The 15,531-nt window shown below is 33.1% G+C and overlaps 2 long non-coding RNA genes, 3 other non-coding genes and 1 pseudogene across 5 annotated transcripts; 1 reads left to right on the plus strand and 5 right to left on the minus strand.

Moving 5' to 3' along the window:
- Nucleotides 1–401: 401 nt before the first annotated feature.
- Nucleotides 402–9,859, minus strand: LOC126610263 (uncharacterized). The gene is made up of 2 exons (XR_007618449.1): nucleotides 9,527–9,859; nucleotides 402–854 (listed from the first exon to the last, which is right to left on the minus strand). It is a non-coding gene; the product is annotated as an uncharacterized LOC126610263 (long non-coding RNA).
- Nucleotides 1,203–1,345, minus strand: LOC126612689 (U4 spliceosomal RNA; annotated as a pseudogene).
- Nucleotides 5,938–6,133, minus strand: LOC126612685 (U2 spliceosomal RNA). The gene has a single exon (XR_007619253.1). It is a non-coding gene; the product is annotated as a U2 spliceosomal RNA (small nuclear RNA).
- On the minus strand, nucleotides 8,039–8,234 carry LOC126612682 (U2 spliceosomal RNA). The gene has a single exon (XR_007619250.1). It is a non-coding gene; the product is annotated as a U2 spliceosomal RNA (small nuclear RNA).
- Nucleotides 9,711–9,863, minus strand: LOC126612688 (U4 spliceosomal RNA). The gene has a single exon (XR_007619257.1). It is a non-coding gene; the product is annotated as a U4 spliceosomal RNA (small nuclear RNA).
- Nucleotides 9,864–14,202: 4,339 nt separating this feature from the next.
- On the plus strand, nucleotides 14,203–14,833 carry LOC126610264 (uncharacterized). Its single transcript, XR_007618450.1, has 2 exons — nucleotides 14,203–14,320; nucleotides 14,756–14,833. It is a non-coding gene; the product is annotated as an uncharacterized LOC126610264 (long non-coding RNA).
- Nucleotides 14,834–15,531: the final 698 nt, after the last annotated feature.

A 15,531-nucleotide genomic window follows, 5' to 3' on the forward strand; every position in this document is an offset into this window, starting at 1 on the left:
ATAGGTTTAATTGCGTTTGTGTTTGTGTTGGTGTCCTTATGGTGATAACTAGTTGATTTTTCCACATCAGAAAATGAAAGTCTTGCATAGTCATTTAAAAATAGGATTATTTTTACTTTACTACTTTCAAGAATCGTGAAATTCACACTTTCATACATAAAATTACGTTTCTCTTCCACAGTCATACTACCGGCGAGTACATTTTAGAGGTGAATCAATTCAAATTGTAAATGTTGTCAAGCAAACGAGTGTACTTATTAGCTGGATAGATTTGATTTGCCTCTTGGTGCGAAGCAAATTTAGTTTGAAGAAGAACCACCAGATTTTTTACTTGATGTATTGTTTATGGATTGTAGTTCAAAAATTCCAGATGGTTGGGGTTGAAGGGACGGGGGACCTCCTTTTAGGGGTTTAGTTCTTTCTATTATCCATATCGAACACATGATATACTTAACTCTACCAAACAACAAACATAATTCATGTTACATTTAATTGCACTTATCCTATTTAATCTGACCTCCTTTTAGCATTACACATTTAAATTTGTAGCTGCCACATATCTAGTTGTGTAGGCAATAAGTCCTAACCATTGTTTGAATGCGCCTAAATAACATCACTGATTGATGCTTGACCTTAATTGTGGATCGCGATAGTTGTGGTTTGATGCTTGATCTTCACCGGGTCGTGATTGTGGTTGCAATCTCGTTGCAGATTATGCTTGCTGGGATATGTTGAGATCGTTGTTGTTGGACGACTTTTCTTTGATTTGTTTACATCAAACACTAGACAAGTATCTCAACCTATCCCTTCTAATCCCTAATCTAATTGATGTGTTTGCTGCCAAATATCTCAACCTATTCCTTCTAATCCCTAAACTAATGAAAATGGCTTGAAAACTTTGAGTTTTAATGATAATGACAAAATAAAAGGTAAAATGAATAGTACCATGATTGACTTTTTAGTGTAAAAATGTGATTTTTCGTTAAAGTGAACAGTATCAAGTGCTTTTCGTTAAAATTCCCTATTTATAAATCATTTTAAATATTTTTATTTAACAATACATATAACCATAGTTAGCAAAAACTAACTACACAATGTATCATAAACAAACATGATTTACGAATTCAAAAAATTCTCACCAAAAGAATCATGTTAGAAAGAATATAATAAAATTTAGAACTAGATATTGTAGAGCTCACTATGAAAAGAAAGTCCTTCCAAAAATTCTCAAAGGCACAAGATTGAATCAAGACCTAAGAGGAAATTTGAAAATAGTTTTCAACCAGCAATAGACACGCCTTGGTAAGAACCTCATTAGCTACGTCATTGCCCCAAGCGCAAAGATGCGTTTCCAGATTATTTTCGCGTCCCTCTAAAGGCTCTTCACCGCGTGGCAATCCCACAGCCTATCGATGTGGGACACGAAGCAGCTGCCCGAAGCCTATTTCATTTCCAAAAGCAAGAACAATCCAGTGAAATCCTTATTTGGGTCCAAACACGCAACGACATTCCTTTCCCTAGAACAATCCATTCCAAGCTTTGATAAATTTTATGATCTTCTTTGTCCTTTGAATTTTTTATTTTAGTATATCGATATTTTTATACTAAAAAGATAGAGAGTTCGGCAAAGTTATACAATGGATAGCCTAATTTGATATTGAATTCATTATTCACGAGATTCGAACATAAAATCCCTCACTTCCAAGTGAAGAGAAATACCTTGAATTTTAATTTAAGTCAATTCAGTTCACTACCATCTCAATCAACGATATGCCTAGTTTGTAAAGTTGTTGTAAGAAGATCACAATTCTGAATTTAACGTCATTGAAACATCAATTCAAGTTACCATTCAGTAAGCTTACGACTTGCCGACATATCCTTAATAGAGCGTTTTAGGTAATGTTGCCTACCAACAACCATTCTTATTGGTTGTCAGTGGCCGATTGCGTGAACATGATAAGGTGAACAATCGCTATCTAAAATGCATAAATTCACCTGCGGACATATATACAAGTCCTATTGTGGGCATTTGCGCCCACTTTGTAAGAAATTTATTTGCACCCGCTTTGTAAGAATTTATTTGCCGACCTATCCTTAATAGATCATTTTAGACGATGTTGCCTACCAACAACCTTTCTTATTGGTTGTCAGTGGCCGATTGCTTGAACATGATAAGGTGGACAATCTCTATCTAAAATGTATAAATTCACCTGCAGACATATATAAGTCCTATTATGCACATTTGCGCCCACTTTGTAAGAAATTTATTTGCTCCCACTTTATAAGAAATTTATTTGCACCCACTTTGTAAGAAATTTTGATGCTTTACTACCTACTCTAAACAACTAACTAGGCAAAGAGTATTATTTATGTAAAATGCAAACCCTAAAGGAGGCAATCTTAGTTATCCTCAGTTGCAAATAATACCTCCAGAATGATCCAACAGCTTGAAGGTGCGGCAGGTTGCAAAATCACTCCTCCAACTAAGGTTTGCAAAATTATTCCTCCAAAATCATTCCTTTGCTCCTTACACGTACATAATCATTCCTCCAACTAAGGTCAATATTTCACATGATACACTTTGAATTCGATTTCTGAAGGTGGTAAATAATTCAATAGTGGGTAAGAGGAGGCTGAAGTGTCTCTATAAGCCTTTCCTGCTGCCGGAATGGTGGACTGTTGAAGCGAAGCCACTAGTTGATTTTTTTTTTTTTTGAAAACTAATGAAAATGGCTTGAAAACTTTGATTTTAATGATAAGGACAAAATAAAGGGTAATGTGAATAGTACCAGGTTTAAGTTTTTAGTGTAAAAATGTGATTTTTCATTAAAGTGAATAATACCGTAAGCTTTTCGTTAAAACTCTCTTCTTTTTTCTTTTTTTTTTTGACAACTTTAAGCAAATTACTCCTTTAAAGAATTAGGCTTGCATTTGTGGCACGATTGTAGTATCCAGCAACGTCATTGTACTTTATTCGTCTCGATCATGGTATAAAATAACGATGATATCCGAAATATCGGTAATCCAAAAACATGGAAATTTCGATGGAAATATCGGGATATTATTGATATCGATAAAAATTGAATAAAAACTACGGAAATTGTAAGAAAAACTTGGAATTTTTTATTGAAACTTTAGATAATGTTTATTTAGTCAATTATCTATTAGTTTATAAAAAAAATTAGAAGGAAATGCATTACATGATGGATTTAACTGATTTAAGTTAATTATACAATGAGCTGGCAAACACTGTGAGTATAGAAAATATGTAATAATTAATGAAAAAAAGATTAAACACGCTATAATCATTTATATAATGATTTACTACAATATTTTACACTTTATACATTGCATGGTAAGATACATGAGTGATTTAGTACCACATAAAGTTTCTATGAGGTTCAAAATTTTCACTATCTTCATCATTTCTATGTGTAGAGTAAGTTTATTGTGAAGAGTATTCATCAAATAATAAATCCTCAAAATAGTTTTGCATGTAATTGTTATATAAATATAAATATTTTAGCATATTATCACTAAAACATATGTGATATATGATGGTTACGGTGTTGGAGGAGTAAAATGGGAGGTGTTGAAATCCCCTTTGTGTTTTTTTTCCACCCTTTTTTCCCTTTTTTCCCTTTTTTCTTCTTTTTCTTTTTTTTCTTCCTTTGCATCGATATTTTGACAAAATATTACTGAAGTGTGTGCGAAATTATCGATATCGATATTTTCCAATATTATCGTCGATATTGTCGATATTTGTACGATATGTACATGGATATGTTCCGAAATATCCGTGATTCGAAAAAATTGAAATATCCTCGATATTTTGTCGATATTATTGATATTTCAGACTATGGTCTTAATGAATAAGGAACATTCGTTAAAAGTTGCTATAAAATATCACATCAGTTGGGCAAGTAGTTGCTTTTTGTGTGAGAAAGATATGTTCATAGCCTTGGACCTTGGTCGGCCGATCCAGCAAGATTTTATTGGGCTGGTTTACGAGTGGATCTTTTATAAGAGCATAATCACGAGCATGGTGTAAATGGTTTGTAAATTTTTTTTAATAAACGAGATATTATTTACATTAAGAGAATAAGAGCTTAGCCTCACAATAACTAGTAATAATATGGTTCAAATTTGACTTTGATGAGAATCAAGCCTAAGACCTCTCACTTACAAATGAAGATAAATGTTTTGTAAGTGAAGAGAAATGTCATTAGACCATAATACTAAGTAACTAATAGTTTGTAAGTTAGAGCAGAGTGACGGTGGTTTTGGGTGCGTCCTGATATACACCTCATAATCGGAAATGTTTGTAGAGTCGTTCAACCTTCGTGATCTAGTCTATAACCAAGGCCGTTTGATAACCATTCGTTTTGTGTTTTCGGTCTTTTCCAAAATTGAATATTGAAATCTTGTTTGATAATTAATTTCAATTCGAATTAATGATTGAATTTGAATGTAAGTATCTTTTCTTTCAAATCCAAAAAAAAACCTATCCAGTTGGGAATTGGATCCTATCTAGATCCACTTTATGAGGATCCTAGAGATCCCCACATCTTAGTCATTCATCGTGTTTCGTGCATTCAGAAATCATTTGACTTTTTTTATTTAAAATTAAACACAAATAATATCTGACGAAAACTAACCCCACGATATACGATGAACGGTTAGGATATGAGAATCCTTAAGATCCTTACAAAGTGAATTCGGAGAGGATCCTCTCTCCTGTTAGAAATCATAACCCACGGAATATATCATTATTCCTGTTAAAAATATTTTCATTTCTATTTTGTCAAATTTTAAGGTCACACTCGCTTTGTCATATGGATGGTCACACTCCCTCCAGAAAGTAGAAAGCTGAGGAGAAAGAGATGAAGACCTTTTTGGTAAAAAAATTTAGTTTTACGAGAATATAGTTTAATATATTAAATGTAATAATACAATTAATTATTTATTTATTTTAGTATATCGATATTTTCATAATAAGGAGAGGGGGAATTCAACTAAGCCACACAATGTGCAACCTAATTTAGATCGAATTCGTCATCCACGAGATTCAAACCTAAAACCACTTTGAAACCTTTTACTTATAAGTGAATAGGAATACCACCAGACCGTAGTACTGAGTGATACAATTAATTAGACACTTGAAAATAAAATTTAATTATTTGTATTATGAGTCATGACAAGATACCAAACGTGTTCCGATATGTTTAGGGTTTAGGGTTTTTATTAGAGAGATTCTTTCATATCTTCGGGCTTTTTATTCTCTTGCTAGATTTCGGGCAACCAGAAAAGCAGTCCCTCTTCTTTCTTTTCTTTTCCATTTCAAAACCTTCCAAAAACCTTTTACTTTAATTTAGTTTTACCTTAGAATTTAATTTTGGTTACAAAATCGCCATTTACAAAATTCAAATTTGAAAACTTTGGTTAAAGAAAAAAGAAGTAGATTGGCAGCAAGCAAAGTTAAAAAGGAAAACTAATGAAAATGGTTTGAAAATTTTTGGTTTTAACGATAAGGACAAAATAAAGGGTAAAGTAAATAGTACTAGGTTTGACTTTTTAGTATAAAAAATGTGATTTTTCGTTAAAGTGAACAGTACTGCAGGCTTTTGTTAAAACTCCCAAGTTAAAATTCTTCAAAATTATTGTTGTGAAGAACCTATTATCGAGTCTCGCAATGCAGATGCACATTTTAAGTGTTAGAAGTGACTTTATGATAGATAGCTTGTGATTTGTGTGAAATATTGAATGGATTTGAGGGATAAAAGACAACTGGAGATGCTCCCAAAACTAGTGTTTTAGCCACAACCATTGTAATATCCAAAACAAACTCAAAACCGTTCTACTTGATAAGCGATAACCGTTAAGGAACCACATATTGGCCCATTAAGAGTGAAAGCTCGAAAATTCTAACTAGATTTGGTGGGATGCGCCAGGGCCATGCTATAGTGCAACACTTGGACAACGCTCAAAAGTCCCAATAGCAAGCTATTGTAGTGAACTTTCTCCCTAAAAAAATTAATTTAATATCATGTAAACCATTGATCCACGTATCAGATATTAAACTGATAAGAACAGATACTACACTTGATCTTAGCCAAAAGGCCGAGAAAGGTATGCTTTTATTCAAGTTTGGCTTGTGTTTTTATATGCCACTTCACTAACGTACTTCTTCCACCAGCGGATGTGGGATATAAAACCTGTATGCAGTATGCCTATCACTTTGTCTTTGTTGTTTTAAGTCTTGGTGCCCACTGCCCTTACTTTTACAATTATTTTATTCTTTGTGGCATGAAAACAGACCAAATTGGAGGACAAGAGGAAGATTTGAAACTGTGTTCAAATCAAAGGGAGTTGTCAGCTCAAGTTTGAACCAATTGAGAGTCTTTTTAAACTCGAAAGGATGAGGATTGAAATAAAATAATACATTTTCTTGTAAAACCACATAGCATTCTTTTCTGTTGGATGAAAATTTCAACCCTAAAATTTTTGTTTTTAGGAACTTGTTTGGAAGTGCCTTTAAAGTAACTAAAAACGCTTTTAGAGAAAATGTTTTTAGATTTCAAACAGACTTGAAGTGCTTCCCGTAAGAAGCACTAGTTATGTGTTTCTTCCAGGAAGCACTTGAAGTGCTTTTCTAGAATTTACTTGTATTTTTACTAAGAATTGGTTTTGAAAATATTTTCACTAAAAACGTTTTCAGTTATTTTTAAAGCACTTCCAAATGACTTTGCCGCAGAATTGCGATCAGTACTAGTTACAAGTCACTGTTGAACTTCATGTCGATAGGTTTGGATTCGTTCTTCTTGAATAATTAAAGAGGATTATATACATACATGTATATGTTTTCCAACCATTACCGTATGAATATATAGGTTTAATTGTTGTTTGTGTTTGTGTTGGTGTCCTTATGGTTCTGGCGATAACTAGTTGATTTGTCCCCGTCGGAAAATGAAAGTCTAGCATAGTCATTTAAAAATATGAGCTGACCCGAATGGGCTCCAACAAAATTGATCGGTCTCCAACAAAATTGTTGAAATGTATTTGGGTTGTCCAAGATAATTACAAGTGTTGAGAGCCAAGTCCTGACCCGAATGAGGGGATCCCCTGGATTTCTTGCCGGAATGGGAGAAACATCCACCGAACTCTCAAGCTGGTGGCCGGAGGTGAAGAAAGAGAGGTCAGGGCAAGGGTGAGTTCCTACCACAGTATAAACCTCATATTTCAGGACATAAGGCTTCCAATGAGCCGGAAAAGAAGTTCCTAAAGTATAGGAAAGTATAGGGACTTGTCGGAATTCCTATAAAAATCCTCAAATGTAAAGGTGCAGATAAGGACTCTAAATGGTGTAGCCAATTTGAAGAATTGGATAAAGTGGGCTTGAACCTACGGATAAGAACTCTAAATGGTGTGGCCAGTTTGAAGAATTGGAGAAAGTGGGCTTGAACCCACATGAACGCTGAAGCTGCAAAGCGCAATGACAATGCATAACCCACAACACACTTGTTATCTACCTTTTCTTTTTTTGCTCTGTTAAAATCAACAGCTTAGATTGTTTCTTATGTTTTTCTTTTTTCTTTTTATTGTTGGAGATGAAGAGATACTTTTCAAACTCCCAATTTTTTTTCCCCTTTTTTTATTTGTTTGGGGATTCAACCGTAGGGACTCCTTCATTGAAGTAAATATTTTGTTAGGGACTCGAATATACTTGTTGAGTCCTAAAGAGGTCCTTAACAATGCTGAAGACCTTATTATCGAGTCTCCTATTGGAGATGGTCTAATATGACACCCCTCCTCACTTTGTCAGACATTTTAAGTGTTAGAAGTGACTTTATGATAGATAGCTTGTGATTTGTGTGAAATATTGAATGGATTTTAGGTATAAAAGACAACTGGAGATGCTCCCAAAACTATGTTTTAGCCACAACCATTGTAATCTCCACAAAAAAACTCAAAACCGTTCTACCTCTTTAACATATTGGACCATTGACGAGTGAAAGCTCAAAAATTCTAACTAGATTTGGTGGGATGCGCCAGGCCCATGCTGTAGTGCAACACTTGAGCGACGCTCGAGAGCCCCAATAGCAAGCTATTGTGGTGGATTCTCTCCCTAAAAAAATTAATTTAATATCGTGTGGACCATTGGTCCACATATCAGATATTAAACTGATAAGAACAGATACTACACTTGATCTTAGCCAAAAGGCCGAGAAAGGTATGCTTTTCCTCAAGTTTGGCTTGCGTTTTTATATGCCCATTCACTAACGTACTTCTCACACCAGCGGATGTGGGATATAAAACATGTATGCAGTGTGCCTATCACTTTGTCTTTGTTGTTTTAAGTCTTGGTGCCCACTGCCCTTACTTTTACAATTATTTTATTCTTTGTGGCATTAAAACAGACCAAATTGGAGGACAAGAGGAAGATTTGAAACTGTGTTCAAACCAAAGGGAGTTGTCAGCTCAAGTTTGAACCAATTGAGAGTCTTTTTAAACTCGAAAGGATGAGGATTGAAAGAAAATAATACATTTTCTTGTAAAACCACATTGCATTCTCTTCTCTTGGATGAAAATTTCAACCCTAAAGTTTTTGCTTTTAGAGACTTGTTTGGAAATGCTCTTAAAATGATTAAAACGCTTTTAGAAAAAATGTTTTGGGTTTCAAACACACTTGAAGTGCTTTCCGTAAGAAGCACTAGTTATGCGTTTCTTCGAGGAAGCTCTTCAAGTGTTTTTCCAGAATTTACTTGTATTTTTACTAAGAATTGGTTCTGAAAATATTTTCACTAAAAGCGCTTTCAGTTATTTTTAAAGCACTTCCAAATGACTTTGCCGTAGAATTGCGATCAGCACTAGTTACTAGTCACTGTTGAACTTCATGTCGATAGGTTTGGAATCGTTCTTCTTGAATAATTAAAGAGGATTATATACATACATGTATATGTTTTCCAACCATTACCGTATGAATATATAGGCTTAATTGCGTTTGTGTTTGTGTTGGTGTCCTTATGGTTTCTGGCAATAACTAGTTGATTTTTCCACGTCGGAAAATAAAAGTCTTGCATAGTCATTAAAAAATAGGATTATTTTTACTATACTACTTTCATGTATCATGAAATTCACACTTTCAAACATAAGGTTACGTTTCTCTTCCAGATTCATACTACCGGCGAGTACATTTTAGAGGTAACTCAAATCAATTTGTAAATGTTGTCAAGCAAACAAGTGCGCTTATCAGCTGGATATATTTGGTTTGTCTCTTGGTGCGAAGCAAATATAGTTTGAAGAACCACCAATTTTTTTACTTGATGTATTGTTTATGGATTGTAGTTCAAAAATTCGAGATGGTTGAGGTTGAAGGGACGGGCGACCTTCTTTTAGGGGTTTAGTTCTTTCTATTCGCTATGAGATCCATATCAAACTCATGATATACTTAACTCTAGACAAGTATCTCAACCTATCCCTTCTAATCCCTAACCTAATTGATGTGTCAGCTGCCAAATATTTCAACCTATTCCTTCCAATCCTAACAAATCCTAATATTTAAAAATACATATAACCATGCTTGAAAAAACCCAACTACATAATGTATAATAAACAAATATAATTTACGAATTCAAAAAATTCTCACCAAAAGAATTAAGAAAGAATCATGTTAAAAAGAATATAATAAAATTTAAAACTAGATATTGTAGAGCTCACTCAAAAGAGAAAGCCCTTCCAGAAATTCTCAAAGGCACGTGATTGAATCAAGGCCTAAGAGGGGGTTTGGAAATAGTTTTCAACCAGCAATAGACGTGTCTCGGTTAGAACCTCATTAACTACGTCATTGCCCCAAGCGCAAAGATGCTTTTTCAATTGATTTTCGCGTCCTTTTAAAGGCTATTCACCGCGTGGCAATCCCACAGCCTATCGATGTGGGACAAGAAGCAGCTGCCGGAAGCCTATTTCATTTCCAAAAGCAAGAACAATCCAGTAAAATCCTTATTTGGGTCCAAACACGTAACGATATTCCTTTCCCTAGAACAATCCATTCCTAGCTTTGATACAATTTTATAATCTTCTTTGCCAATTGAATTTTTTTTTTCAGTACATCGATATTTTTATATTAAATGGAGGAAGAATTTGGTAAAGTCATACAATGGATAGCCTAATTTGATATCAAATTCACTATTCACGATATTCGAACCTAATATCTCTCACTTCTAAGTGAAGAGAAATACCTTGAATTTTAATTTAAGTCAATTCAGTTCACTACTATCTCAATCACCGATATGCCTTGTTTGTAAAGTTGTTGTAAGAAGATCACAATTCCGAATTTAATGTCATTGAAACATCAATTCAGGTTATTCATTCAGTAAGCTTATCATTCTTATTTGTTGTCAGTTGGCGATTGCTTGAACATGATAAGGTGGACAATCTCTATCTAAAATGTATAAATTCACCTGCGGACATATATAAGTCCTATTTTGGGCATTTGCGCCCACTTTGCAAGAAATGTATTTTGTAAGAAATTTTCATGCTTTACTACCTACTCTGAACAACTAACTAGGCCAAGAGTATTATTTGTTCATTACTCCACCTCCCCTTCGAGTCTTTGACAAAATCCTAGTTCCACATCTTTATGTATGTTATTCATGTGAACGTTGTTCTACAAAGCCATGACTTTACACATCCTAGCAATCAATTAAGGTAAAATGCAAACCCTAATGGAGGCAATCATAGTTATCCTTAGTTGTAAATACTACCTCCAGAATGGTCCAACAGCTTGAAGGTGCTGAAGGTTGCAAAATCATTCCTCCAACTAAGGTTTGCAAAATTATTCCTCCAAAATCATTTCTTAGCTCTTTACATGTACATAATCATTCCTCCAACTAAGGTCAATATTCCACATGACACATTTTGAGTTCGATTTTTGAATGTGGTGAATAATTCGATAGTGGCTAAGAGGAGGCTGAAGTGTCCCTGTAAGTCTTTCATGCCATCAGAATGGTAGACTGCCGAAGCGAAGTCACTAGCTGATTTTTTTTTTGTTTTTTTTTTGACAACCTTAAGCAAATTCCCCCTTTAAGAATTAGGCTTGCATTTGTGGCACGATTGTAGTATCCAGCACATCATTGTACTTTCTTCGTCTCGATGAATCTGCAACATTCGTTAAAATTAAAAGTTGCCATAAAATATCACAACAGTTGGGCAAGTAGTTGCTTTTTGTGTGAGAAAAGATATGTTCATAGCCTTGGGCCTTGGTCGGCCGGTCCAGCAGGATTTTATTGGGTTGGTTTACGAGTGGATATTTTATAAGAACATAATCAAGAGCATGGTGTAAATGGTTTATATGTTTTTTTTTAACAAACAATATTATTTACATTAAATTAATGAGAGCTTAGTTTCATAATAGTTAGTAATAATGTGATTCAAATTTGACTTTATTGATAATCAAATCTAATACCTCTCGCTTACAAGTAGGCCTGGCAATTACTGATACGACCCGATAACCCGACACGACACGACTCAAAATTAACAGGTGTTTGAGTCGACACGATAACGAATCGGGTATTATCGGGTAACCCGATAAGCACCTGTTAAGATAACGGGTTGGGTCGGGTATACACGTGGGTAACACGATACACGATAAGCAGAATATTAATTTAATAATTTTATAACCCTAAAAAATACTATAATAATTATATATAATAATTTAACAATTTTATACCCCTAAAAAGTTTAAAACTATAATTATATATATATATATATATTAAATTAACTATAATAATTATATATACTATAATAATTATACCCCCAAAATATTAACTATAATAACTATATATATATATATTAAATTTTAAATTAAATTTTATACCCCTAAAAAAACTATAATAATTATAAGTACAAAATAAATAGATTTAAATCTACATAATAAATATATATATATATACACACACCATTGAACTTGATGGGATACACGAAACTAATTTCAACGATCAAACCGTCAAACTTGTTTGTATATGCTTCGAGATCGCATATGCCAAAAATCACAAAAAACAAACATTCAGAGATCAAGTAATGAGGCAAAACATTTTGACGGTGATAAAACAAAAAATCACGATTTAACGGTTATTTTAACTTCGATTTTGATGATTTTTTACAAGTACACTTTTTGACTCTATACGAATACAATGAATGAATTCGATCGTCAATTTAAAATATTTACACATGTGGATACCACAAAATCTTATGTTATACTTAATGAAAGTATAAATAAACTCTAAGTGTTAGTGAATCTATCGTTTTGATGGAATACGAATTCTATGAAACTAATTTCAACGATCTAACCATCAATCTTGTTTGTATATGCTTCGAGATCGCATACGCCAAAAATCACAAAAAACAAACATTCAGAGATCAAGTAATGAGACAAAACTTTTCGACGGTTATAAAACAAAAAATCACGATTTAACGGTTATTTTAACTTCGATTTTGATAATTTTTTACAACTACACTTGTTGACCCTATACGAATACAATGAATGAATTCGATCGTCAATTTAAAATATTTACACAAGTGGATACCACAAAATCTTATGTTATACTTAATGAAAGTATAAATAAACTCTAAGTGTTAGTGAATCTATCGTTTTGATGGGATACGAATTCTATGAAACTAATTTCAACAATCCAACCGTCAATCTTGTTTGTATATGCTTCGAGATCGCATATGCCAAAAATCACAAAAAAATAAACATTCAGAGATCAAGTAATGAGACAAAACTTTTCGACGGTTATAAAACAAAAAATCACGATTTAACGGTTATTTTAACTTCGATTTTGATGATTTTTTACAAGTACACTTGTTGACCCTATACGAATACAATGAATACATTCGATCGTCAATTTAAAATATTTACATAAGTGGATACCACAAAATCTTATGTTATACTTAATGAAAGTATAAATAAACTCTAAGTGTTAGTGAATCTATCGTTTTGATGGGATACAAATTCTATGAAACTAATTTCAACGATCCAACCGTCAAACTTGTTTGTATATGCTTCGAGATCGCATACGCAAAAAATCACAAAAAACAAACATTCAGAGATCAAGTAATGAGACAAAACGTTTCGACGGTTATAAAACAAAAAATCACGATTTAACGGTTATTTTAACTTCGATTTTGATGATTTTTTACAACTACACTTGTTGACCCTATACGAATACAATGAATGAATTCGATCGTCAATTTAAAATATTTACACAAGTGAATACCACAAAATCTTATGTTATACTTAATGAAAGTATAAATAAACTCTAAGTATCTATCGTTTGGATGAGATAGGAATTCTATGAAACTAATTTCAATGATCTAACCGTCAATCTTGTTTGTATATGTTTCGAGATCGCATATGCCAAAAATCACAAAAAACAAACATTCAGAGATCAAGTAATGAGACAAAAAATTTTAACGGTTATAAAACAAAAAATCACGATTTAACGGTTATTTTAACTCCGATTTTGATAATTTTTTACAACTAAACTTGTTGACCCTATACGAATACAATGAATGAATTCGATCGTCAATTTAAAATATTTACACAAGTGGATACCACAAAATCTTATTTTATACTTAATGAAAGTATAAATAAACTCTAAGTGTTAGTGAATCTATCGTTTTGATGGGATACAAATTCTATGAAACTAATTTCAACGATCAAACCGTCAAACTTGTTTGTATATGCTTTGAGATCGCATACGCCAAAAATCACAAAAAACAAACATTCAGAGATCAAGTAATGAGACAAAACTTTGCGACGGTTATAAAACAAAAAATCACGATTTAACGGTTATTTTAACTTCGATTTTGATAATTTTTTACAACTACACTTGTTGACCCTATACGAATACAATGAATGAATTCGATTGTCAATTTAAAATATTTACACAAGTGGATACCACAAAATCTTATGTTTTACTTAATGAAAGTATAAATAAACTGTAAGTGTTAGTGAATCTATCGTTTTGATGGGATACGAATTCTATGAAACTAATTTCAACGATCCAACCGTCAAACTTGTTTGTATATGCTTCGAGATCGCATACGCCAAAAATCACAAAAAACAAACATTCAGAGATCAAGTAATGAGACAAAACTTTTCGACGGTTATAAAACAAAAAATCACGATTTAACGGTTTTTTTAACTCCGATTTTGATGATTTTTTACAACCACACTTGTTGACCCTATACGAATACAATGAATGAATTCGATCGTCAATTTAAAATATTTACACAAGTGGATACCACAAAATCTTATGTTATACTTAATGAAAGTATAAATAAAGTCTAAGTATCTATGGTTTGGATGAGATACAAATTCTATGAAACTAATTTCAATGATCCAACCGTCAATCTTGTTTGTATAATTTGAATGGTTTTTAATGTTTGGTTTTTCTATACTTAGTTTATGCGGAATAGAGTTCTGACGTAGAAAACCTTACTGAAAACATCATCAACAGAACTCTTGAAGGCAATAGATCAAGCCAAAGTTCCAATACAATTTCCCCATGATGATCGATGAAAATTGAGGATTTTGTAAAAGAAATAACATTCAAACTTTGAGTTCTATTGGCAAGGTTTAAACTTTTGAGAAAGGCTTCACAACCTTGAAAACAAAAACTCTTTCATTTTGCATATCCTTGCACATTTAATATTTTGTAATAGACTAGTGTATGGATGTTTTTTTTATTAGGCTCTTATTTTCGAGTGTAGATGTAGTACTTAAATGACAAATATGTTTTAATGTTTTGAAGTAATATTTATGTGGTAATGTGTGGTATGTGCAAATTTAAGAAAAAAATATATTTTTCTTAACGGGTCATAATGGGTCATAACGGGTCGGGTCACTTTACCCGTTGGGTAAAGTGACCCGACCTGTTAAGGACCCGTTAAGATAACAGGTGTGACACGACACGACCCGTTAAGATAACAGGTGTTACACGAAAACGACACGAACACGACAGACACGACCCGTTTGCCAGGCCTACTTACAAGTGAAGGTAAATATTTTATAAGTAAAGAAAAATATCATTAAACCATAATGCTAAGTATATAAGCCCTGATTTGGTACTGCTTAATTTTTTTTTAAAAGCTGGGATGATAAAAAGTTGAGCCCAATGGTAACTCAACAACAAAGCACTTATTTCCAAAATTGTTGTGAGAAACATCTGTAAAGTGGAAACAGTTATGTGCTGCTTTCAAAAACCGGCTTTTTATCACAGCAACACGGGTTAACAGTAATGTTTAATGAAAGTTTTCAAATGGCAATCCTACCTTCACCCCTCGCGTCTCACTTCTCTTCCTTGCTCAACACCGACCACCACCACTACACCAACATTCATCCATTTTCTCTTTCCAGATCCTCCAAATGCACAAATAAGAAAAATATTCAATCTTTTTAAGGAACCATTTTTGAAAATTTGCCGATTGGTTCGAATCCCATAATCCGAGTGAGAATCAACCCATAAT

The sequence above is a fragment of the Malus sylvestris genome, chromosome 17 (assembly GCF_916048215.2).
Source record: "Malus sylvestris chromosome 17, drMalSylv7.2, whole genome shotgun sequence".
NCBI lineage: Eukaryota > Viridiplantae > Streptophyta > Magnoliopsida > Rosales > Rosaceae > Malus > Malus sylvestris.